Raw genomic sequence first — 27,345 nt, 5'->3', positions numbered from 1 at the left:
AACAGTACCAATACAAATACCACCAACAACACCAATACCACCACCAATATCACCTCCAACATAACCAAAACCACCACCACCAATACCTCCACCACCAATACCACCACCAAAACCAATACCACCAAATCAACCAATACCATCACCAATAACAACACCACCACCAATACCAGTACCACCACCCCAATACCAATACTGCCACCAGGAATACCACTACCACCAATATCAGTACCACCAATACCACCACCACCAATACTGCCACCACCAATACTGCCACCACCACCACCAATACCAACACCACTAATACGACCAATATGACCATCAATACCACCAACACAACTAATACCACCACCAATACCACCACCACCAATAGCACCATTACAACTACCAGCACCACCAATACTACCACCACCAATACCACCACCAATACCACCACCAATACCAAAACCACCACCACTGTCACCACCACCAGCACTACCAATACTACCATCAATACTAACACCACCACCAATACCACCACAACCTCTAATATAACAACCACCAATGCCACCACCTAAAACATCACCACAATACCACCACCACCATTACAACCACCAATACCACCATCACCAATACCACCACCAGATCCGACACCACCAATAACACCACCACCAATACCATGAATACCTCCATTAATACCACTACCACCACCACCAATACCACAAATATCACCTCCACCAATACCACCACAACCACCAATACATCACCAATACCACCACCACCAATACCACCATCAACACCTCTACCACCACCAATACCAACACCACCCATACAACCAACACCATCACCAACACCACCAATCCCACCACCAATCCCACCACCACCAATACCACCAGCAATACCACTATCACAAATACCACCACCAACATCACTACCACCAATACCACCACCACTGCCAATACCAATACCACCACCAGTACCACCACCACCACCACCAATAATACCACTAATACCATTGACACCAATACCACCACCACTAATCCAAAACCACCACCACCAATTCCACCACCGCCAATACAGTACCACCACCAATATCAGCAAAATCACACCACCAGCAATACCACCACAACCAATATCACCAATACTACCAAACCTAATACCACCACCACCAATACCATCCCCCAATACTACCAATAGAACCAATACCACCACCACCACCAATACCACCACCACCACCAATAAAACCACTAATGCCACCACCAATACCACAAATACCAGCACCAATATGCCACAACCAATACCACCAATACCGCCACCAATAGAACAACCACCACCAGTACCACCACAAATACAATCACCACCACCACCAATACCACTCCCACCTTGCCACCACCAACACCACAAATACCATCACCAGTACCACCACCACTAATACCACCAATACCACTACCACCAATACCACTACTACCACCAAAACCAATACCCCCACCTACAATACGACCACCACCACATCCAATACCAATACCACCACCACCAATACCACGACCAATACTGCCACCAATACCACTACCAATACCATCCATCACCAATACCACCAATACCACCTCCAATGTTGCCACCACCAATACCACCACCACCAGTACCACCAATATCACCACCACCAATACCTCCACCACCACCAATACCACCAATGAAACCACCACCACTAATAACACCACCACCAATACGTCCACACCACTACCACCACCACAACAATACCACAAACCACCAATACCACCAACACCACCACCAACACCAATAACACCACCAGTACCACCACCAGTACCACAACCAATACCACCAATATCACCACCACCAATACCACCACCACCAATACCACCCTACCACCACCAATACCAATACCACCAATACCAATACCACCATCACCAACACCACCACCAATACCACCACCACCACCACCACCAATACTACCAATACCAATAGCACCACCACCAATACCAAAACCACCACCACCACCAATACCAATACCACCACTAATACCACCACCACCACCACCAATATCCCACCACCAATGCTACCATTACCAACAATACCACCAAAACCACCACCATCAATACCACCCTGTTAGACCTGGTACCATTGGCGTTGGTCACCCTTCCATTTTTGTCTGTGCCTCAATGTGTTTTTGTGTTGGTGTTAGCTGCTCAGGGCACTGTGCCACTGCCATCCAGTGCCACAGTGCAAGTGCTCCCTATGGTAAAATGTATTATGGGAATTGACTTCCACGTTTGGCATATTTGGTTTACTGTCAGTCCCTTGTAGAGTGCACCCGGGGTGCCAAGGGCTTGTATATCCAAATGCTGCTAGTGGGCTTGCAGCACTGATTGTGCCACCCACCAAAGCAGCAGGGTAAAATGTGTCTAGGATCTGCCACTGCAGAACCTGCGCGTGGTCTGGGACCGTCGCGCTGACTGAGCAAGTGTCCCCACTTGCCAGTCCCTAAACCTTCCCTTAACTACATGTTAGTCACCCCTCTGGTAGGCCCAAGCGCAGGGTGCATTGTAGGCATAAGGTAGGACATGCCCTGATGTGTGTGGCATGTCTTAATAGTGAAATACAGCCATTTTCGTTTTTCACTATTGAAGGCTACCTGCTCTCCATAGGCCAGAATGGGCTGCTGGGATCGCTACACACTGTGACCCCAGTGGATTCAGAGAGCATGGTAGAAAGTCATGTTTAGTATGCCTGAACTCGGGGTAATAAAATACATCTTTTAGTAAAGGTTATTTTAATATCCTGGGTTTGCAAATGCTACTCTCAGAAAGTTAGCCTTTGCGTGCCTGACCATCTCAGTCCGCCTCTGCTGTGGGTGTGTGTTCTGCCTAGCAACAGTACAGGAGCAGGGCTGGGGGATTCCAGGAGACAGGTTGGCTGCCAGGTGGTGGGTAAAGAGATTACACCAGGATGGGTGGGAGGAGTACACCTTGACTCTTGAATAGACCTGTGCTCTGCCACCACAAAGCCGGCTCCGCCCCCTGTGGAGTGGCTGATGTCTCTGCCCTGCTACTGAAAGGAACAAGCCGAGTCACCACAACAGAGTGCTCCAAAACTGGACTGAGCCAGGCCCAGGCCCCCTGGCGCTAAAGAACAAAAGAATTACTGTATAAAGGTAGGAGCCTGGCTCCTAAGAAATCAGATCCAGATTGAACCACGAAGGAACTCTGCCCGACTAGAAGGACCTGGAAGAAGCTGAAGGAGGAGTAACTTTCCCTGACCTGGGGGATTGGCCTGCAGTAGGTGCCTTGCTGAGGAAGGAGAGGAAAAAGACTGAAAGAGACTTTTGCACTTTGTTCTTCAACTATCTCCAAGGGCTTGGAAGAAGAGCTTGCCCCCTGAACTGGACCCCACGACCAGTGGGTTCACCGTGTCTCCGCTCGTCTGAGAACTCGAGCCATGTGCTTTCTCCCGCCGGAGTGCTCTGCGCACCTTGCCACCCCTCCTAGGGCCGTGACACCCAGAAGCCTGGCCGCCTCCCCTCGCCGAGAGCCCCGCTCTACCTGAGTCGCTCTGGACCCATCGAGGCTGGCCGCCCCGCTTCCCTGTCACCTGCCTGCCACTGGAGCGTGCCTGGTGCCCTCTCGCCCTCCCGCCGGATTTCGTATTGGGAAGTGAAATCAAGCCTCGGACGGCCGCCCATACGTCGTAACGTACCCGGCCGCCCGCTTCACCTCCCAGCCTGAGTCTGACCGTGCCGCCCTCCGCCGTGACCTCCCGCACAGTCCGTGTCGGAGGTCCTGGGCCGCACCTGTCTACCGAGAGCCGCCCGCTGAATTCTTGATCCGGAGACCCGCGAGGTGCAGAACCTGCATCTCCCCTGAAGACTCGTCCAAGCACATCGCACGTTCCCAGGTACAGTGAACTCTCTATCGGACTCGGGGTCCGCAACGTTCTGATTTCCCCGTATCACTGTATCCCGGGTGCACTGCGCATCATCGTGACTGGACCGACTCAACCAAGCCCTGCGAAGCGCTCGTGATCGAATAAGTTACCAAAGAAAAGAACAGTGCCTAATTATCATCTCGTGGCTTCCATTTCGCAACCGTTATTGATGGTCTTGAACATGCCTGTGTAACAGAGAATCTTTTATATAAAGCATCCGTATTTTTGATACAACTTACGCCTGGTGTCCATTTATGGGGGGATCATTGTGGTTTACTGTGTGTGATAATAAATGCTTAACTGACTAGTGCCCTGAAGTTTAGCTCTGACTGCTCGCGCCACACTACCTATACGGTGAGCAGGGGTTGTTCTGAAGGGGTAATTCTCTCGCCCTGAATAGAAGAAGGGACCACTGCTTGTCACAAGTACCTACCTGTGCCAACCAGAGGTTTCCCATTCTAACATTGGTGGCAGCGGTGGGATTTCGAATTTGCATTTATGATTTACATACAGTGAATTATTGATCACCACGTAGAGCAGACCTATAACGCAGCCACAGATTGATTGACAGTTGTTGCTAAAGAAGAATCTCCACCTTAAGAAACCATGCCTAGCTCAGTCAGTGGAGGCAGAGCGTCCTCTGTATTCTCTGGAGTGGATGACATCGATTGGGAGCCAGAGGCACTGAGAAAGTGCACCAATGATGTCCTGAAAGGATATCTCTCCAAGTACCGAATTAAGCAGAGTGGACTTGGCAACAAGGATCAGTACGTGAAAGCGCTGAGAGCCTGGCAAGAATCAAAGTTCCCAGAGAATGCACGGGAGGTGATACCCCCCGAATGTGTTTGTGAGCCTAGCAGAGGCCTGTCGCCAGAGGAGATGGCCGACAGGAGTGCTGCACGAGCACATGAGGTGGAGATGGCAAAACTGCAAATGGAGATGGAAAGGCAAAAACTGGCCATGGAGCATGAGGTAAAAATGAGGGAGTTGGATCTCAAGGCCAGGAGTTTAGACAACTCACCCTCTGGTGGCAGCAATTCAACAGAGTCAAGGGTGCACATTCCTAAAGATGTAGTTAAAGAATATTATAAGCAGGATGATATTGGGCAGTGGTTCAGGGCCTATGAAGTAGCCATGTCCTCCCACCGGGTCCCTGAGAAAGATTGGGGAGCGGGGTTGTGGGGAAGGTTCCTAAGTGAAGGGCGGGACACACTGCTGGATCTCCCCTCTGAGGTCAAAACATCCTATCCACACATGAAGGAGGCTCTTATGACGAGGTATGGGTTAACTCCTGAATTGTACAGACTGAGATTTAGGGATTGCACCAAGGAACCTGGTACCACTTATGTAGAATATGTGACCTTTTTTTGCAGAGCGCTGGATGGTTGGGTGAAGGGTAGCAAAGTGAATGATTACCAAGGGCTGTTTGATTTAATTGCATGGGAGCACTTGTCGGATAATTGTTTTCCTGAGCTACGCCAGCACCTGATCGATAGCAAGCTGACTAACCCTAGGAAGCTTGCTGAGGAGGCGGACCGCTGGATCAGCACCAGGGTCCACAAGGGTCCCGTGGGAGGCCCCGCCAAAGGTGTTCAGGGTCCCCAGCAGAAGAGTGGGGGGGACAAGGGTAAACAGAGGGAGTTCTACAGAGGGCCCCAAAGTAATTCCCAAGGGAACCAAGGGAAAGGTTCTCAGCCACCCCCACCCCCGAAGCAGACCGGGGCCCCGACAGGTAACCCTGTTCAAAGAGGGCCCCTCAGATGTTACAAGTGTAACAACCTGGGGCACATTTCCGTGGATCCCAAGTGCCCCCTGTATGGTAAACCAGCACCCTCTGGTGCTCCACCCCCCAAGCAGGTGAATAGTGTAGCCTTGGGGAGGGAGATAGATGTCCAAGGGGCGGGGGATCCCGTACAGATGACCCTAGTCTCATTAGGAGACAGTGAGATGGTCGCTGAGGCCCAACTGCCCCCCAATACTCAAAAGTATGGGCAGTGGGTGACCATAAATGGCAAGAGGGTGGGGGCTCTTAGAGATACAGGAGCCAGTGTGACTGCTGTCAAGCAACACCTGGTGTCTCAAGAGCAGGTTGTCCCACACGCATTCTGCCGTGTTGTCAACGCCGACAACACAGAGAGTCAGTGTCCAATGGCTCAGGTTCCCTTTGAGTGGGGGGGGGTCTCTGGTACTCTGCAAGTGGCTGTGAGAGAGGCCATGCCTGTTGATTGTCTCCTAGGTAACGATTTGGAGAGCTCCCCTTGGGAAAAGGTGGAGAAGACAACTCACCTGCGGATGGTGGGCTTGCCTGATTGGGCGTGCGTGACCACCCGGTCAATAGCAGCCGGTAGGGGTGTTGAAGGAACCCTGGAGCCTGAGGGAGAGGCCCAGGAACCGGCCTTAGAGAGAGGGCAAGGGAGGCACGGGAATCCGGCTCCTGAAGTTCCCACGGCCCAGGAGGAAGCAGACCTTGAGGGGGATGCCCTGGAGCCTACCGGGGAACAGATAGCCGAACTGGGGGACCTGCCTGAGCTGACCCATTGGCAGCAAGAAGGAGGCCCCACCAGGGAGGAATTCTGCAGGGAGCAGAAAGAGTGCCCCTCTCTAGAGGGTATGCGGCAGCAGGCTGCAGCCCAGGCCAAGGGTGATCAGTCCGGAACTCACTTGATCTACTGGGAGAACGACCTCCTATACTCAGAGCCTAAGGTTGCTGAACCTGGGTCAGCCCGTGCGCTGGTCGTACCCCAGAAGTTCAGAGCCTTCCTACTGGGGCTGGCTCCCGACGTACCGTTAGCAGGACATTTGGGGCAGGACAAGACCTTTGAAAGGCTTGTCACCCACTTTTATTGGCCCCAAATGCGCAGGGGTTCTGACACTCACTGCAGGACATGCCAGACTTGCCAGGCAAGTGGCAAGAGTGGAAGGAAGCTGAGAGCTCCACTCCAACCTTTCCCTGTGGTCAGTACCCCATTCCAGCGGGTGGGGATTGACATTGTGGGGCCACTGGACCCCAAGACAGCCATGGGCAACAGGTTTATCCTGGTCTTGGTGGACCATGCCACCCGGTACCCTGAAGCCATCCCTCTGAGGACAGTGACGGCCCCCGTGGTGGGACGGGCACTGATGGGAATTTTCTCACGAGTAGGATTCCCTCTAGAGGTGGTGTCTGACAGGGGGACCAACTTCATATCGAAATATATGAAGTCCCTTTGGCAAGAGTGTGGTGTGACCTACAAGTTCACCACCCCTTACCATCCCCAAGGAAACGGGTTGGTTGAGCGCTTCAACCGAACCCTGAAGGGCATGATTATGGGTCTCGAGGAACCCATGAGGCGTAAGTGGGACGTCCTCTTACCATGCCTTCTCAATGCGTACCGCGAGGTGCCACAAAAGTCTCTAGGGTTCAGTCCCTTTGAGCTTTTGTATGGCCACCCAGTACGAGGACCTCTTAGTCTGGTCAAGGAAGGCTGGGAGCAATCTCCCAGGAAACCTCCCCAGAATGTATACAGTTACATGCTGGCTTTCCAGAACCAGACTAGGCGTTTCAGGCAACTTGCTGAGGCAAACCTGGAAGCCAGCCAGGAGGAAATGAAGCGGTGGTACGACCAGAATGCCATTCTGGTTGAGCTTCAACCTGGTCAAAAAGTGTGGGTCCTGGCCCCTGTGGAGCCTTGTGCACTCCAGTACAAGTGGACAGGACCCTTTGAGATTGTGGAGCGCAAGAGTTCTGTCACCTACTTGGTGAACTTGCGGTCTCCTAGGAACCCCTTAAGGGTCCTACATGTCAATCGACTGAAGCCCCACTTGGAGAGGTCCGAAGTGGGCATGCTCTTGGCCACCGATGATGGGACGGAAGAGGAGTCCGAGCCTCTCCCTGACCTCTTGGTAGCCTCAGAGCGAGACGGGTCAGTGGATGGAGTCAACCTCTCACCCACCCTGACCCCGGAGCAACAGGGTGACTGCCGCCAGCTGCTGGGGCAGTTTCCTGACCTGTTCTCCCTGGTTCCTGGTATCACAAATTGGTGCGTCCATGATGTGGATACACGAGACAGCTTACCTGTGAAGCACAAAGCCTACCGGGTAACTGACAGGGTCCGAGCCTGCATCAAAGAGGAGGTCTCGAAGATGCTTGCTCTAGGGGTGGTTGAGTCCTCCAGCAGTCCTTGGGCCAGCCCAGTGGTCTTGGTCCCAAAGGCTGCAGCGCCGGGTTCCACGCCCGAACTCCGGTTCTGTGTGGACTACCGAGGACTCAACTCAGTCACGAAGACCGACGCGCACCCCATCCCCAGAGCTGATGAGCTCATCGATCGGTTAGGGGATGCACGGTACCTCAGCACGTTTGATTTAACGTCTGGGTACTGGCAGATCGCCTTAACTGATGGGGCCAAAGAGAGGTCCCCATTCTCTACACCAGATGGGCATTACCAGCTCCGGGTGATGCCCTTTGGGATGAAGAATGCCCCTGCCACCTTCCAGAGGTTGGTCAACCAGGTGTTGGCTGGGCTGACCGAGTTCAGCGCCGCCTACCTGGATGACATCGCAGTGTTCAGCGGCACATGGGAAGAACACCTGCAACATCTCTGGGAAGTGTTGATGGCGCTGCGCAAGGCAGGCCTCACGATCAAGGCAAGCAAGTGTCAGATCGGGCAGGGTTCAGTGGTGTACTTGGGACACCAAGTGGGGAGCGGCCAGGTGGCGCCCCTCCAAACCAAAGTTGAAACCATCCTGGCTTGGGAGCCCCCAAAGACCCAGACGGAGGTGAGGGCCTTTTTAGGACTCACCGGGTACTACAGGAGGTTTGTCAAGGGGTATGGCAGCATCGTTGCCCCCTTGACAGAGCTGACTTCGAAGAAGCAGCCCAGAAAAGTGATATGGACTGACACCTGTCAGAAAGCCTTCGACACCCTGAAAACTGCCATGTGCACGGCGCCCGTGCTCTTGGCTCCTGACTTCTCCAAAGAGTTCCTGGTGCAGACGGAAGCATCAGAGCATGGTGTAGGGGCTGTTCTCTCACAGATCACTGAGGAGGGCTTTGACCAACCAGTAGCCTTTATTAGCAGGAGGCTACTCCCCCGGGAACAAAGGTGGAGTGCGATAGAACGAGAAGCATTTGCTGTGGTCTGGGCGCTGAAGAAGCTAAGACCCTACTTGTTTGGGTCTCACTTCCGGGTTCAGACCGACCACAGGCCCCTCAGATGGTTGATGCAAATGAGGGGTGAGAACCCAAAACTGTTGAGGTGGTCCATCTCCCTACAGGGTATGGACTTTACGGTGGAGCATCACCCTGGCACAGATCACGCCAATGCTGACGGTCTGTCAAGGTTTTTCCGCCTTAGTGATGAAGAACTCCCTGGGGTAGGGTAGTTCTCCCCACTTTTCAGCTGGAGGGGACACGTGTTAGACCTGGCACCATTGGCGTGGGTCACCCTTCCATTTTTGTCTGTGCCTCAATGTGTTTTTGTGTTGGTGTTAGCTGCTCAGGGCACTGTGCCACTGCCATCCAGTGCCACAGTGCAAGTGCTCCCTATGGTAAAATGTATTATGGGAATTGACTTCCACGTTTGGCATATTTGGTTTACTGTCAGTCCCTTGTAGAGTGCACCCGGGGTGCCAAGGGCTTGTATATCCAAATGCTGCTAGTGGGCTTGCAGCACTGATTGTGCAACCCACCAAAGCAGCGGGGTAAAATGTGTCTAGGATCTGCCACTGCAGAACCTGCGCGCGGTCTGGGACCGTCGCGCTGACTGAGCAAGTGTCCCCACTTGCCAGTCCCTAAACCTTCCCTTAACTACATGTTAGTCACCCCTCTGGTAGGCCCAAGCGCAGGGTGCATTGTAGGCATAAGGTAGGACATGCCCTGATGTGTGTGGCATGTCTTAATAGTGAAATACAGCCATTTTCGTTTTTCACTATTGAAGGCTACCTGCTCTCCATAGGCCAGAATGGGCTGCTGGGATCGCTACACACTGTGACCCCAGTGGACTCAGAGAGCATGGTAGAAAGTCATGTTTAGTATGCCTGAACTCGGGGTAATAAAATACATCTTTTAGTAAAGGTTATTTTAATATCCTCGGTTTGCAAATGCTACTTTCAGAAAGTTAGCCTTTGCGTGCCTGACCATCTCAGTCCACCTCTGCTGTGGGTGTGTGTTCTGCCTAGCAACAGTACAGGAGCAGGGCTGGGGGATTCCAGGAGACAGGTTGGCTGCCAGGTGGTGGGTAGAGAGATTACACCAGGATGGGTGGGAGGAGTACACCTTGACTCTTGAATAGACGTGTGCTCTGCCACCACAAAGCCGGCTCCGCCCCCTGTGGAGCGGCTGATGTCTCTGCCCTGCTACTGAAAGGAACAAGCCGAGTCACCACAACAGAGTGCTCTAAAACTGGACTGAGCCAGGCCCAGGCCCCCTGGCGCTAAAGAACAAAAGAATCACTGTATAAAGGTAGGAGCCTGGCTCCTAAGAAATCACATCCAGATTGAACCACGAAGGAACTCTGCCCGACTAGAAGGACCTGGAAGAAGCTGAAGGAGGAGTAACTTTCCCTGACCTGGGGGATTGGCCTGCAGTAGGTGCCTTGCTGAGGAAGGAGAGGAAAAAGACTGAAAGAGACTTTTGCACTTTGTTCTTCAACTATCTCCAAGGGCTTGGAAGAAGAGCTTGCCCCCTGAACTGGACCCCAGGACCAGTGGGTTCACCGTGTCTCCGCTCGTCTGAGAACTCGAGCCGTGTGCTTTCTCCCGCCGGAGTGCTCTGCGCACCTTGCCACCCCTCCTAGGGCCGTGACACCCAGAAGCCTGGCCGCCTCCCCTCGCCGAGAGCCCCGCTCTACCTGAGTCGCTCTGGACCCATCGAGGCTGGCCGCCCCGCTTCCCTGTCACCTGCCTGCCACTGGAGCGTGCCTGGTGCCCTCTCGCCCTCCCGCCGGATTTCGAATTGGGAAGTGAAATCAAGCCTCGGACGGCCGCCCGTACGTCGTAACATACCCGGCCGCCCCGCTTCACCTCCCAGCCTGAGTCTGACCGTGCTGCCCTCCGCCGTGACCTCCCGCACAGTCAGTGTCGGAGGCCCTGGGCCGCACCTGTCTACCGAGAGCCGCCCGCTGAATTCTTGATCCGGAGACCCGCGAGGTGCAGAACCTGCATCTCCCCTGAAAACTCGTCCAAGCACATCGCACGTTCCCAGGTACAGTGAACTCTTTATCGGACTCGGGGTCCGCAACGTTCTGATTTCCCCGTATCACTGTATCCCGGGTGCACTGCGCATCATCGTGACTGGACCGACTCAACCGAGCCCTGCGAAGCGCTCGTGATCGAATAAGTTACCAAAGAAAAGAACAGTGCCTAATTATCATCTTGTGGCTTCCATTTCGCAACCGTTATTGATGGTCTTGTACATGCCTGCGTAACAAAGAATCTTTTATATAAAGCATCCGTATTTTTGATACAACTTACGCCTGGTGTCCATTTGTGGGGGGATCATTGTGGTTTACTGTGTGTCATCATAAATGCTTAACTGACTAGCGCCCTGAAGTTTAGCCCTGACTGCTCGCGCCACACTACCTATAGGGTGAGCAGGGGTTGTTCTGAAGGGGTAATTCTCTCGCCCTGAATAGAAGAAGGGACCACTGCTTGTCACAAGTACCTACCTGTGCCAACCAGAGGTTCCCCATTCTAACACACCCCAATACCATCACCACCAACACCTTGACCATCACCAACAATATCATTACCACCGCCAATACCAATACCACCACTATGAATACCACCACCAACACCACCACCAATACTACCACCAACAATACCATCACCAATACCACCAATACCACCATTACCACTGCTATCAATACCACCACCACCACCAATAACAACACCACCACCAATATCAAAACCACTAAGACCACCACCAATACCACCACCAGAACCACCACCACCAATACCAGCACTAATACCACTGCCACCAATACCGCCACCACTAATCCAAAACCACCCCCACCAATGCCACCACAACCAATACCACCAATACTACCAAACCTAATACCACCACCACCACCAACACCAGCACCAATACCACCCCTGCCAATACCACCAATAGAACCACCACCATAACCACCACCAACACCAATAAAACCACTAATGCCACCACCCATACCACAAATACCAGCACCAATATACCACAACCAATACCACCAATGCCACCACCAATAACACAACCACCACCAGTACCACCACCAATACCATCACCACCACCACCACCAATACCACCACTAATACCACAACCACCACCAATACCACCCCCACCTTGCCACCACCAACTTTACTGATACCACCACCAATGCCACCACCACTAATACCACCAATACCACCACCACCAATACCACCACCACCAATACCACTACCACCAATACCAATACTACCACCACCACCAATACCACCACCAATACCACCACTAATACCACTACCAATAGCACTACCAATACCATCACCAATACCACCACCAATATCACCACCACCAATACCACTACCACCAATACCACCAATAACACCACCACCACCAATACAACCAATGAAATCACCACCACTAATACCACCACCACCAATATCAGCACCACTACTAATACCACCACCACTAATACCGCCACCAATACCACCACCACCACCAATACCAATAACACAGACCACCGATACCACCAATACAAATACCACCATCAATAAGACCATCAGCACCACAAACACCACCACCAATATCACTACTAATACCATCACTACCAATAATACCACCACCAGTACCACCACCAATACCACCACCACCAATACCACCACCACCAATGCCATAACCACCACAATACCACCACCAATACCACCACCACCAACACCACCACCAATACCACCACCACCAATACCATCAATGCCAGTACCACCACCACCAATATCAACACCACCAATACCACCACCACCAACACCAATTCCAATATCACCACCAATGCCACCACCAATACCACCACCAATAACACCACCACTACCAATACAACCACCACCAATACTATAACCACCACCAATACCACCACCACCATTATCCCACCACCAATGCTACCATTTCCAACAATACCAGTAAAACCACCACCATTAATACCAGGACCACCACTAACAATACCAATACCACCACCATTGCCAATGTCACCACGCCTAATACCAATACCATCACAACCACTGCCACCACCAATACCATCATCACCACTAATACCACCACCACTGCCACCATGGATACCATCACTAATACAACAACCACCACCAATGCCACCGCCAACACTGCTACCACCAACACCACCAAAACCTGCACCATCACCAATACCAACACCACGAATACCACCACCAACACCTGCACCACCACCAATACCACCACCACCACCAATACTACCACCAACAATACCACCACCAATACCACCACCACCATTACCACCACCACGAATACCCCTACCACCACCACCACCACCAAGACCAACACCACCACTAATACCACAGCCACCAATACCACCCCCACTAATCCAAAAACACCACTACCACCAATGCCACCACCGCCAATAAAATACCACCACCAATACCAGCAAAAGCACCACCACCAACAATCCCACCACAACCAATACCACCAATACTACAAAACCTAATACCACCAACACCACCGCCAATACCACCCCGCCAATACAACCAATAGAACCACCACCAATATCACTACCACCACCAGTATCACCACCACCAATAAACCCACTAAGGCCACCACTAATACCACAAATACCAGCACCAATATACCACCACCAATATCACCAATACCACTACCAATAACACAACCACCAATACCGCCACTAATACCACAACCACCACCAATACCACTCCCACCTTGCCACCAGCAACACCACCGATACCACCACCAGTAATACCACCGATACCACCACCCCTATATAGCACTAAAACCAACACCACCACCAGTACCTCCACCTCCAATACGACCACCAATACCACCACAACCAATACCACCACCAATACCACCACCATTACCGCCACCAATACCACTACCAATAGCACTACCAATACCATCACTAATACCACCAATACCACCACCACCAATACCACCAACATCACTACCACCAATACCACCACCACCACCAATACCACCAATGAAACCACCATCAGTAATACCACCACCACCACCAATACATTCACCCCACCAATACCACCATTACCACTATCTCCACCACCACAAATACAACCACCACCACCAGTACCAGCTCCACCACTACCAATACCACCACCAATACCACCACCAAACACAATACCAGCACCACCACTAATACCACCACCACTAAAACCAATACCACTAATAACACCATCACCACAACCACCACCACCAATACCACCACTAATACCATCACTACCAATACCACCACCAATACCACCCCAAGTACCACAACCGATACCACCACCAATATCACCACCACCAATACCACCACCACCAATACCATCATTGCCACCACCACCACCAATACCACCACCACCACCAACATCACCACCACCAATACCACCACCACTACCAATACTACCAATAACAATAACATCAATACCAATACCACCACCACCAATACCACCACCACCAATACCACCACCAATACCAATTCCAATACAACCACCAATACCAATGCCACCACCAATACCACCACCACCAACACCACCACCACCAATACCACCACCACCAATACCATCACCACCACCAAAACCAATATCCCTCCACCAATCCTACCATTACCAACAATACCACCAAAACCACCACCATCAATACCACCACCAATACCATCACCACCACCACCAATACGTCCACCCCACCAATACCACCATTACCACTATCTCCACCACCACAAATACAACCACCACCACCAGTACCAGCTCCACCACTACCAATACCACCACCAATACCACCACCAAACACAATACCAGCACCACCACTAATACCACCACCACTAAAACCAATACCACTAATAACACCATCACCACAACCACCACCACCAATACCACCACTAATACCATCACTACCAATACCACCACCAATACCACCCCAAGTACCACAACCGATACCACCACCAATATCACCACCACCAATACCACCACCACCAATACCATCATTGCCACCACCACCACCAATACCACCACCACCACCAACACCACCACCACCAATACCACCACCACTACCAATACTACCAATAACAATACCATCAATACCAATACCACCACCACCAATACCACCACCACCAATACCACCACCAATACCAATTCCAATACAACCACCAATACCAATGCCACCACCAATACCACCACCACCAACACCACCACCACCAATACCACCACCACCAATACCATCACCACCACCAAAACCAATATCCCTCCACCAATCCTACCATTACCAACAATACCACCAAAACCACCACCATCAAAACCACCATCAATACCACCACCAATACCATCACCACCAATACCAATGCCACCACCAACACCAATGCCACCACCACTAATACCAATACCACCACCACCAATACCACCACCACCAATAAGACCATCACCACCAATACCACCACCACTGCCACCATGAATACCACCACTAATACAACAACCACCACCAATGCCACCATCCACACCGCTACCACCAATACCACCACCACCAATACCAACAATACCACCATCACCACCAGTACCACCACTAATACCACTACCACCACTACCACCACCACCACTAATACCACCACAATACAACCACCACCACCAATACCAATACCACCACCACCAATATCACCAATACCACCACCAATCCCACCGACAATCCCACCAATAACACCACCACCACAAATACCACCACCAACACCTGCACCACCACCAATACCACCAACACCAATACTACCACCAACAATACCACCACCAATACCCCCACCACCATTACCACTACCACCAATACCCCTACCACCACCACCACCAAGACCAACACCACCACCTATACCACCACCAGTACCACCACCACCAATTCCACCACTAATACCACAGCCACCAATACCACCCCCACTAATCCAAAACCACTACTACCAACAATGCCACCACTGCCAATACAATACCACCACCAATACCAGCAAAGCACCACCACCACCAATAGCACCATAACCAATACCACCAATACTACAAATCCTAATACCACCACCACCAATACCACCGCCAATACCACCCCGCCAATACAACCAATAGAACCACCACCAATATCACTACCACCATCAGTATCACCACCACCACCAATAAACCCACTAATGCCACCACCTATACCACAAATACCAGCACCAATATACCACCACCAATATCTCCAATACCACTACCAATAACACAACCACCATCAGCAATACCATCACCACCACCACCAATACCGCCACTAATACCACAACCACCACCAATATCACTCCCACCTTGCCACCACTAACACCACCGATACCACCACCAGTAACACCACTGATACCACCACCAGTACCACCATATAGCACTAACACCAACACCACCACCAGTACCTCCACCTCCAATATGACCACCAATACCACCACAACCAATACCAATACCACCACCAATACCACCACCAATACCACCACCATTACCGCCACCAATACCACTACCAATAGCACTACCAATACCATCACTACTACCACCACCAATATCACCACCACCAATACCACCACCAATACCACCAATATCACTACCACCAATACCACCACCACCACCAATATCACCAATGAAACCACCACCAGTAATACCACCACCGCCAATACGTCCCACCCCACCAATACCACCACCTCCACTACCTCCACCACCACAAATTCAACCACCACCACCAGTACCAGCTCCACCACTACCAATACCACCACCAATACCACCACCAAACACAATACCAGCACCACCACTAATACCACCACCACTAAAACCAATACCACTAATAACACCATCATCACCACAACCACCACCACCAATACCACCACTAATACCATCACTACAAATACCACCCCAAGTACCACAACCGATACCACCACCAATATCACCACCACCAATACCATCAATGCCACCACCACAACCAATACCACCACCACCGCCAACATCACCACCAATACCACCACCACTAACAATACCACCAATACCAATACCACCACCACCAATACCACCAATACCAATACCACCACTACCACCAAGACCAATTCCAATACAACCACCAATACCAATGCCCCCGCCAATACCACCACCACCAACACCACCACCAATACCACCACCAGCAATACCATCACCAACACCAATACCAATATCCCCCCACCAAAACCACCACCACCAATACCATCACCACCAATACCAATACCACCACCAACACCAATGCCACCAACACCAATGCCACCAACACCAATGCCACCACCACTAATACCAATACCACCACCACCAATATCACCACCACCAATAAGACCATCACCACCAATACCACCACCACTGCCACCATAAATACCACCACTAATACAACCACCACTGTTAGAATGGGGAACCTCTGGTTGGCACAGGTAGGTACTTGTGACAAGCAGTGGTCCCTTCTTCTATTCAGGGCGAGAGAATTACCCCTTCAGAACAACCCCTGCTCACCCTATAGGTAGTGTGGCGCGAGCAGTCAGGGCTAAACTTCAGGGCGCTAGTCAGTTAAGCATTTATGATCACACACAGTAAACCACAATGATCCCCCACAAATGGACACCAGGCGTAAGTTGTATCAAAAATACGGATGCTTTATATAAAAGATTCTTTGTTACGCAGGCATGTACAAGACCATCAATAACGGTTGCGAAATGGAAGCCACGAGATGATAATTAGGCACTGTTCTTTTCTTTGGTAACTTATTCGATCACGAGCGCTTCGCAGGGCTCGGTTGAGTCGGTCCAGTCACGATGATGCGCAGTGCACCCGGGATACAGTGATACAGGGAAATCAGAACGTTGCGGACCCCGAGTCCGATAGAGAGTTCACTGTACCTGGGAACGTGCGATGTGCTTGGACGAGTCTTCAGGGGAGATGCAGGTTCTGCACCTCGCGGGTCTCCGGATCAAGAATTCAGCGGGCGGCTCTCGGTAGACAGGTGCGGCCCAGGGCCTCCGACACGGACTGTGCGGGAGGTCACGGCGGAGGGCGGCACGGTCAGACTCAGGCTGGGAGGTGAAGCGGGGCGGCCGGGTACGTTACGACGTACGGGCGGCCGTCCGAGGCTTGATTTCACTTCCCAATTCGAAATCCGGCGGGAGGGCGAGAGGGCACCAGGCACGCTCCAGTGGCAGGCAGGTGACAGGGAAGCGGGGCGGCCAGCCTCGATGGGTCCAGAGCGACTCGGGTAGAGCGGGGCTCTCGGCGAGGGGAGGGGAGGCGGCCAGGCTTCTGGGTGTCACGGCCCTAGGAGGGGTGGCAAGGTGCGCAGAGCACTCCGGCGGGAGAAAGCACACGGCTCGAGTTCTCAGACGAGCGGAGACACGGTGAACCCACTGGTCCTGAGGTTCAGTTCAGGGGGCAAGCTCTTCTTCCAAGCCCTTGGAGATAGTTGAAGAACAAAGTGCAACAGTCTCTTTCAGTCTTTTTCCTCTCCTTCCTCAGCAAGGCACCTACTGCAGGCCAATCCCCCAGGTCAGGGAAAGTTACTCCTCCTTCAGCTTCTTCCAGGTCCTCCTAGTCGGGCAGAGTTCCTTTGTGGTTCAATCTGGATCTGATTTCTTAGGAGCCAGGCTCCTACCTTTATACAGTGATTCTTTTGTTCTTTAGCACCAGGGGGCCTGGGCCTGGCTCAGTCCAGTTTTGGAGCACTCTGTTGTGGTGACTCGGCTTGTTCCTTTCAGTAGCAGGGCAGAGACATCAGCCGCTCCACAGGGGGCGGAGCCGGCTTTGTGGTGGCAGAGCACAGGTCTATTCAAGAGTCAAGGTGTACTCCTCCCACCCATCCTGGTGTAATCTCTCTACCCACCACCTGGCAGCCAACCTGTCTCCTGGAATCCCCCAGCCCTGCTCCTGTACTGTTGCTAGGCAGAACACACTGTTGAAAACTAAAACAGCGATATGATTAAGCATTCACTAAAGACATGAATTCTCTCTAGTTGAAACATGTTTCTTGTCTTATGTTGACTAATGTCCGGACTCCATTTTGTATTGTCGTGTCTCCACGTGCTCAGCACGAGAAGAGTCCTACCTCTTTGCTAGTTGTTCTTGTAATCTGCCTAGTAACAGTCTATAAATAGCTCCTTTGTCCGTCTGGCGCATGACCAGACTTGACCACATCTGTAATCCGTTAGTCCTTGCTTGAACATGTTTTCGCGGGCTCAGGAAATTAGTTACTCCGCCCACATATTGATTCTGTATCGAAAATGCCCATAAAAGGTAATGAATTTCGCTTCATGTTGTATCCACCCACTTATGAACCCCTCTTTTGTGTATAAAAGGGGACCATGTACGCAAGTTCTTTGTGCTACCCTATGCAATACTGAAGAGTGTTGTATAGGTTGTAGGACCACCCTTAAGGGTTAATAAACTCTGTCTTTGTACTTTGCAGTTTCCGTGCCAACTTCCTTCCAGTTTTTGTTACAGGAGAGCGAACCCTTGTACTCTGCGGGCCTAGCTGGGGCCTGTATTCATCAATTGGCGCCCGTCACGTGGGGCTCATCGGCGACTCGGATGCTCGAAGGACTGGTCGTGACGAAGGTGAGGAATTTGGCCGGGGATGTGATCACTGCCAGTGGCGTCTTTTAGCCCTGGCATTCCGAGGTTTTCTTCCTCTCCTTCCGAACTGACCTTCTGGGTGGTGCCGGTCCTCGACTGAGACCTCTTCTGTCGGTTTTGCCGTGACAGCCGTTTGGGCGAATTTTGGAGCTTGGCAGTTGGAATCTGGATACTCTTGATTGGTAAGAACCGTTGTACGGTACTTGCTCCGAGTTTTGAAGCCTGGGTTGGCTATTTGAGTTTGGTTTTGTGATGACCGGTCATGCTTTGTATTGATTACTGTGAGAATATATGCGTTGCAACACATATAGGCAGGTAATGTGGAGATATTTCTCCGGAGCTGTGTAAATTTGAACGGCGCAACGTTTAAGTGTCATTTTTGATAATACTGCATATTTTGCATTATTTTTGAGCATGCCTGCTTTTAGCGCACTCCGTAAGTGGTGCTGCTGTTTTGGAAACCGGTTAAACCTCGAGGGATCTGCTCCAGCCCCCCCAGAGGGGACTCCTAATAGGGATATGTATGTGAAGCATGGTCTTTCTTCTATAATGTACAGCACAGTATGGAGGAAATACACCAAAAAGGATCCTGAGTTGCGCTGGCCTTTGTATGGATCGTTTGATATGCGTAAGATTGAGTATGTGGAACAGTGTATGTGTAAACGGCGTGCTCGGCAAGACATGTTTGAATGTGTACGGTTATGGGTGAAGGAAGTGCGTGAGCGAGAGAAACGTGAGAAAGCGCTGTTTGATAAAGAGCAACGGAAGAATGATCATGTGCGAGCACAGGAAGCGAAGCGTCGGGAGGAAAGAGAACTGGCGGAGAGGCAAGAGAAAGAGCGTAGGTTGCAAGTGTCGGGTCAATATGCTGTCCGCCAGCCACTTTATCCTGTCCTTACTAATCTTGAAGATGATTTTTCTTTATTAGATCGTTCTCCGCCCCCTTATGTTGGCGCGTCCGCCCCGAGATCGCAGGAGTCTGGATTGGTTTCGGATAAGGTAGACACGCGGTCTATGTTGTCAGTCGAGCGTATGAGTGAGCTTCGGAAAATTTCTCTCCGTGCACTTAAGGGCAAGTTATCCCTCACTGAATTGTTGGACTCTTGGGAAAAGTGGCAGGATAGAGAGAAGTTGTATTTTTTGGGACACTTTTCTGATGAAGTGATTTCTGCCTTTCGGAAATATTCAGATGTTTTTGAGCCTGATGATGTGGTATTAGATGCTAAAGCATTGCGTAACGGTGTTTTTTCTCCCTCTAAGGCACCTGAGGCGGTTCGACGGCTGTTTGCATTACGGGACGCGGCGAGTGACCTTAAGGAGAGAGCGCGCCAAAAGGCAGGGGAACAGGAGCAGTCGAATCCATGTGTCGGCGACGACCAGTCATCTACCTCCCACTCAGATAAGAGCGAACTAGTGCATGCTAAACCGATGCGAGAGGCAGCACCTTTGTATGTTCCTCCTAAAGGAGCGGGAACTAGTTTGGATATTACTTCCGCTGATGCTAAGGGATATTTTGTGTATAATTGGGTCTATACTCCCTGGCATAGGGCTGATGTTATGGCATTGAAGAATGCTTTACCTGACCCCCGCAAAAACCCAGCGGCCTTTTATGAAGAGGTCGAAGGGGCCTTGAATTCTTGTACTATGACTTTAGCAGATATAGATTTGTTCTTTGGGCTCATATTACCACCGGATATGTGGAGATCTGTGCGGAAGGTGGATGATGTTCCCGCTTTTAAGGCTAAGTGGTCTGAAATTGAGGATGAGGATAGGGAAAGAAAACCCACGCAAAAACCACCGCAGATTATTTTAGATCTTCCCGTTGCTATCTTGACTAAGTTGAAAACGATTATTCCCCCTAAAAAGATTGACTGGAATATGTTAGCATCGTGTAAACAGAAGGTTGATGAATCAGTCTCAGATTTCTTTATGCGTTTTGAGGAGACATTTCACGATTTTAGTGGTCAGTCACTTACGGATGATACGGGTAGACATCTTTTTGTGGATAAATATGTGGCGAATTTATTATCGGGAACAGCAGTTCGTTTAAAAGCGAGTGAAAGTTCCTGGTCCACTTCGTCTCCGGCATCCCTCCTGACTATGGCTCAGTATTATGAGCGTCAGGAACAAGAAGCGAAGGGGCAGGAGGAGAAGAAATCGAAAGATTTGAAAACAAAGGTGATGTTAGCGCAAGTGTATGGTCCGCCTCGTCGGGGTGTCGATAGAGGTAGGGGAGGATTCTATGGTCCCCCTTCGGGTCGGTCAGATGTAAATAGAAATTAATGTGCGTATTGTAAACAGTCGGGTCATTGGGCCAGAGATTGTCCGGTGTTGTATGCATCTCGTCCGGGACGTGGTCAGGGACCGCCGAGAGGAAGAGGGGGCTTTTCGAATTATAGAGGGAACTCTAATGATCGTGCTCGCTTTGAACCTAACGCGCAGCAGCGAGATAGACCCAATGTATTTGATCGACAGCACCAGTACCAAATGTCAGGGATTGACAGCTCTGGGTACCATGATTCACGGCATGCATAGGAATGAGTTGGATGGGGGTTGGAATCAGTTGAAGTGCCGGTTGATCAGAAGGGTCCTTATGTTTCAGCAAAGGTTTTGGGTTCTACTGATCGGTTCCTAGTTGATACAGGGGCGACCCGCAGTGCGCTATCCAAACAATTGGTTCCGAGGGCTCCCCCATCTGGCTTAATGGTTACATCGGTAGGGTTTGATGGTACACTCTCTCGAAGCCCTCTTTCCCGACCCCTTGCATTCCATGTTGATCCCTTTTCTGCACCCTGTCCGTTCCTGCTTGCCTCGAACACGCCTGATAACATTATGGGTCTTGATATGCTCAAGCACTTCAGAGCTACGATCCGCTGCTCCCCCGCTGGAGTACGTGTGATATTAAATGATAATCACCCGATGACAGACCGGATGTGTGTGGTTGCGGAGGAGACTGCATTAGCTTCCGTCCCTCGTTCTTTGTGGGCCACTTCGGATACTGATGTGGGACAGATGGTGATTCCGCCTGTCCACATTAGTGTCCAGGAGGGTGCGGTGCTACCACGCCTCCCTCAGTATCGTATTTCCCAGGAGGGGGAGGAGGCACTCATACAGATTGTGCAGGATTTGATTAAGGCGGGAGTAGTGGAAGAAGTTCCCTATAATGTTTGTAACAGTCCTATCCTACCCATTTTGAAGAAAGATACGGATACCAGGGTTTATCGGTTTATCATTGATTTAAGGGAAGTGAACAAGATTGTGATACCTCAGTATCCAGTGGTTTCTGACATCACGACGTTACTCACTTTGGTCCCGCCAACGGCGACCACGTTTTCAGTTATTGATTTGAAAAATGCCTTCTTTTCGATCCCTATTCACCCTGATAGCCAATACCTTTTCGGTTTTACTCTGAATAATAGGTCTTATAGATTTTGTAGAGTCCCTCAGGGCTATACAGAAAGCCCTAGTATTTACAGTCAAGCATTGAAAAGGCAATTGGATTCCTTTGTTCTGCCCGAGGGTGTCGCCCTTATACAATATGTCGATGACATCTTGTTGGCGGCTGACACCCCTGAGCTGTGTGAGAAGAGTACGTTACCCTTGCTTTCCTTTTTGGCATCTCACAATCACAAGGTGTCGAAGAAGAAATTGCAATTCTGTAGACCAAAGGTGACTTATTTGGGTCACCTTTTGTCTAAGGAGGGGCGTGCACTTACGTCAGATCGTATTCAAGCAATTTTGGACACGCCAGTGCCTTCCACACAGAAGGACGTGCGTGCATTTTTGGGTCTTGTTTCTTTTTGTAGGCAATGGATATTGGGGTTTTCACACATAGCTAAACCATTGTTAGCCCTTTTGACAAAGGACACACCAATTCCTCTTCCCTGGTCGAACGAGTGTGAAATTGCATTTCAGAAATTGCGACAGGCCCTTTGTTCAGCACCAGTGTTAGGGACCCCTGACTATACGAAGCCCTTTTCACTGTATGTGCATGAGAAAGATGGATGTGCATTATCAGTTTTAGTGCAGATGCACGGCGATAAGCAGCGCCCTTGTGCATATTTTTCAGCCGTACTTGATCCTGTTGCCCGAGCATTGCCTGGTTGTTTTCTCTCGGTTGCGGCGACAGCTGTGTCAATACGTCAAAGTGAGGGAATTGTGTTATCTCACAAACTGTTGGTATTAGTCCCCCATGCTGTTGATGCCCTGCTGAATCAGACAAAGACGCAGCATTTGACCAGTGCCCGTTTAACGGGATATGAGTTGACGCTTTTGGCTCCTCATATTACGTTAAAGAGGTGTGTAACGTTAAACCCGGCCACATTGTTGCCGTTCCCGGAAACTCAGTCTGAAGCACGGAAGGCACACGACTGTATTCTTGTGACTGAGGAACAGACAAAGGGTCGTATTGATCTCCAGGATACGCCATTTACAGATGTAGATGGAGAACTGTGGGTGGACGGATCATGCCTGAAGCTACCAGATGGTACGACTTCAGCAGCGTATGCAATCACCACACTGCAAACAATAGTGGAGACAGCACGCATACCACAGAAATCATCTCAAGCAGCGGAACTGATAGCATTAACACGAGCATGTGAGCTCAGTGCAGGATTGTGTGTGAATGTTTATACAGATAGCCGCTATGCCTTCGGAGTAGCGCACGATTTCGGCCTACTCTGGAAGGAGAGAGGGTTTCTAACGTCACATGGAGCACAGATAATGTACGGGGAGTTAGTCCACAACCTCTTGACTGCATTAACATATCCAAAGAAGATTGCTATAATTAAATGTAGTGCCCATAAGAAAGTGGTTGATAAAATTGGAGAAGGGAATGCTTTAGCAGACCGGGTGGCACGAGAGACTGCGATGCAGCCTGGTGCTACTGCAATGTATGTTGTGAAGTCACAGGCAGAAAGATGGCACGATGCTAGGAGAGAGGTGCTGGAAATACAGAGGACCGCTTCCGATAAGGAACGGGAGCAATGGTCCAATGATGGAGAATTAGATGACGAAGGATGTTGGAGAAATAAGCAGATGGATAAATGGAAGTTACCCACAGCCTTCGTACAACCTATGGTTCAGATGGCACATGGACTAGCGCATGTCGGAGCTTCCGCAATTGTTAAACTACTCACACGAGTTTGGGAGCATCCAGAGATCGCTAGTACGGCAAAGAGGTTAGTGCAGACTTGCATGATTTGCCTGAGGTATAACCCAGGAAAGGGTACACGAACTCCAGCAGGAGGATTTGCAACACCTACTGCGCCCTTTGAGGTTTTACAGATGGATTACATTCAGCTTGAGCGCTGTAACAATCTGAAGTATGTTCTAGTAGTGGTTTGTGCCTTCAGAAAATGGGTTGAGGCATACCCTACGAAAGACAATACTGCAATGACTACAGCCAAAATGCTATTGAAGGAGTTCTTCCCTCGATACGGTGTTTGCAGATTGCTATGGAGTGATAACGGACCTCATTTTATAGCAGATGTTATAAAGTATATTCTGAAGGGTCTAGGCATTACCCAGAAGTTCCATGCAGTATTTCACCCTCAGTCTGCGGGATTGGTAGAGAAATATAACGCTACTCTGAAGCTTAAGATCGCTAAGATCCAAGCTTCGACTTCTTTGACTTGGCCAGATGCTTTACCGCTGGCATTATTGTCAATTAGATCGATACCGCATTCTCGGACCGGTCTCACACCTTATGAGATCGTCTTTGGACGCCCAATGAATATTTGGGGTCCACCAAAACCTAAGTCACTGCATGATGTACCTTGTGTAATGATGAATGATTATCTGGCACAGTTAACGGATAATTTGGTTTCTATTCATCAACAGGTTCGAGAAGCGCTCCCTGATCGGTCCACAGGTGAAGGTCATAATCTCCGACCTGGGGACCAGGTGATGCTGAAGGTTTTCGAAAGGTCGAACAGTCTGGAGCCGAGATGGGTTGGTCCTGAGCAAGTCTTGCTCGCAACGAGGACAGCTGTGCGAGTTTCCAATCGAAAGAACTGGATCCATTCCTTGCACTGTCGCAAAGTGCCGCCCGGATTGGTGGAGCCTGCTGTATTGACCGACCATCGAGAAATTCTGACTGCGGAGAAAGGCCGTGCTGTGGAACCGAACGACACTGAGGAGCTCTTTCCGGACCAAGCGATTCCTGGAGGGAGAAGATATCACCTCAGACCGAGGAAGTGACTTCTGTATCCAAAGTTGTCAGAACGGCCCTTAGGTTAGTGAAACGGAGAGCCAATGTGGCAAGGGGGGGGGGGAATCAGCCCTGCATTAGTGTAGCGACACCCGTCTTGGCCCGCTGGTGAAAAAATCAACCGCTGCCTAAGGGGAAGAGTTCTGACAACCTTTTAGTTTCAGGAAGATATTGACTTTTTTTACTCTAAGATGGAGAAGAAGAAGATTCTTTGCGCAACAGGTTTTATCATTACAGTAGCTATTGTTGGTATAACCACATGGTTTGTTGAGGATGTGACTCCTGCCCGGGAGTTGATTGTTTTGACTACTCCAGTGCCTGAGGAGCACTACTTGTATACACTTCCGTATCAAGAACTGAAGCATCGTCAGTCTTATTTGAATAACACTTTCATCCAGATGTTGCATCATACCCACGTTGCCACGAATGCTACGAACTGTTGGATATGTGGTATGATGCCAGCTCATCAGAAGAAAGGAGGAACGCCATTCATACCTCTTCCTTTTTCTCATAATGGCTCCTGTAGAGCATGGTACACTTTGCTGTTTGCCACACGGAAACCAACAGTGGGACGATTACTTTTTAGACTTAATAGGGAGTGTCATCAAGATAAGGATGGTTATCCACAAGCGAATGGGACAATATGGGAATGGGAAGAGTATCGACCGGACAATGAATCAATTCCCTACATCTTCACGAACACCAGAGACACTACAGGACAAGAGCGCTTTGTGATTCAAGTGGCACAAGCTCAAGCGGACCTGTGTGTCCAGAGTGTGGGTTATATTCCTGTTGGTGTTAGTGACTGTATCATTATCCTGAACATTGACGGGTTAAATAACAGTACTTTCTTAGCTTCCCATAACACATACTTCGTATGTGGGAATAAGGGTTACTATCGTTTACCGGCCGGTTGGTCCGGAGTATGCTATGTAGCATTCTTATTACCTCCCGTATTCTTAGCACCTGCATCTTATCATAAAGATTTGAAGTTGTTGAATAATGTGACTGTAAATAGGTATAAACGTACTCTATCTATTGATGACGTTGACCAAACTGATACTAGCTTACAGCAGTATATTGATTTTAATTTAGGATTGTTTTTCTTTGTTGGAGCTGCCCTAAATAGTAGGAAAGTTCGAAGATTAACAAGAGTTGTAGAGGCTGTGACAAATCAGACCGCTGCTGCTCTTGGGAATCTTACGGAAGAATTGCAAATTGCTAGAATTGTTGCATTACAGAATCGTATGGTATTAGATGTTATGTTAGCTGACCGAGGTGGAGCGTGTAAAATTATCGGAAGTAGTTGTTGTGTGTTTATTCCTGACCATGCGCCATCAGTTTATAATGCTATCAATAGGTTACATAAGATTGCAGCTGAAATCCATACAGAAAATGGCACTTGGACGTTGTCTGGATGGTTTTGGGCA

The 27,345-nt window shown here is 50.2% G+C and overlaps 1 long non-coding RNA gene across 1 annotated transcript in view; it reads left to right on the top strand.

The window, feature by feature from the left end:
- The window catches only part of LOC146809547 (uncharacterized), a 470,402-nt gene that overhangs the window by 221,720 nt on the left and 221,337 nt on the right, over nucleotides 1-27,345 (top strand). The window lies entirely within an intron of this gene.

This window comes from Triturus cristatus, chromosome 7, assembly GCF_964204655.1.
Source record: "Triturus cristatus chromosome 7, aTriCri1.1, whole genome shotgun sequence".
NCBI lineage: Eukaryota > Metazoa > Chordata > Amphibia > Caudata > Salamandridae > Triturus > Triturus cristatus.
This window is presented reverse-complemented; position numbering and strand designations above follow the sequence as displayed.